At 42.8% G+C, this 1,258-nt stretch overlaps 1 long non-coding RNA gene across 1 annotated transcript in view; it reads right to left on the minus strand.

Moving 5' to 3' along the window:
* Positions 1-291: 291 nt before the first annotated feature.
* LOC135514518 (uncharacterized) overlaps positions 292-1,258 on the minus strand; it is a 3,429-nt gene continuing 2,462 nt past the window's right edge. The window contains exons 2-3 of the long non-coding RNA XR_010451682.1: positions 534-700; positions 292-420 (exon numbers count right to left, since the gene is read on the minus strand). This is a non-coding gene — a long non-coding RNA (uncharacterized LOC135514518). The remainder of the gene's footprint in view (positions 421-533; positions 701-1,258) is intronic.

Consider the following 1,258-nt stretch of genomic DNA (forward strand, 5'->3'; position numbering starts at 1 on the left):
TTGTACTTCATCAGCCAGTAAGCTTCAATAGGACACATGGAAAGAGACCCTATGTCCTACCATTTGAAATTATGGTGTAGGGTACAATGCATTGCTAAAATATATGGGTTGGGCAACAGTACATTTCCCTGAATAGGTTCAGAAGGTGAGGGGTCAGGGGTCAACGTCGGGGGACCAGGCTGCTCCTGAGGGAGGTGGTGGCGGCCTATAGCAGTCGTCATCTGAGCTCTCAGCAATAGGATTTCTATCTTCATCTGAGTTCTCATCTACAAAATCAGAGTCATTAAAATATCCCCTTCTCCCAGAATCAGATTGTGGTAGGTTTTGCTGGTGTTGACTTGGTCTTGTGTCAGTTCACTCAATCTTCTCTTCAGGTGGCAGAGAAGGCCATTCCTCCCTCCCTCTGACAACTCCAGTCCACTGCACGTAAAGCAGGGAATCATTTACAATTTCACTACACAAAATACTGTGGAGGGTATTTGTAAAGCCAGACAAAAAAGTTCAGTCCAAAGATAGTATAAACCTCAACTTACTCTGAACTTGCAGGTGTTGGGACAGTTCCTCCAGAGTTCCCGCTGCTCTTTGTAGGCTCCCCAAGTGCCTCTTCATCTCCTGCACCAGGATCCTCTCTTCCCCTGTAGTCTGTTCACCAACATCAGTTTGTTGAAGATTGCCTTTTTGATGGCAAGATGGCTGTTGCCTGTGAGATGTAAACTCAGAGGTATATAACAGAACAATAGCAATGATTGCAGCCTACGCTAAAGTCTCTCCCATGGCAACACAAAGTTGTCAGTATTGATCAGCTCATCCACTGTGGGGAGCCTAAACTCTGCCTGCTGCTTGTCAAGTTGAACAATGGCAGCTGTCAAGGCTGCTTTGTCCTCAACAATTTTTCTCAGAATCTGATGCCACTTCTTGTTGTCGTCTGAATAAAAGGGATGATGAGACAGACTGAAGATTCAGATATATTGCATGACTATAAGTTACAGAGCTACTATAGAGGCACAAACAAAGAGAGTACAAAGCAATCAATTCATTTCTGAAGCATTTGTTGTCATGCAGGTATAACATTATACAAGGCACGCAGAGTTGTGACTCACAAGGTACTCTGCTGTTTATGGTCATGTAACTTCTCAGTTTAATGAAATGTCTTACATTAGATCAATTAATAGCATAGGTCATGCCTACATTTGATCATAAACATGGTCTGATGTGTATGACTAATGCATTTTCTTTCACAAATTAGTTTTACTGTGTT

This window comes from Oncorhynchus masou, chromosome 26 (genome assembly GCF_036934945.1).
Source record: "Oncorhynchus masou masou isolate Uvic2021 chromosome 26, UVic_Omas_1.1, whole genome shotgun sequence".
NCBI lineage: Eukaryota > Metazoa > Chordata > Actinopteri > Salmoniformes > Salmonidae > Oncorhynchus > Oncorhynchus masou.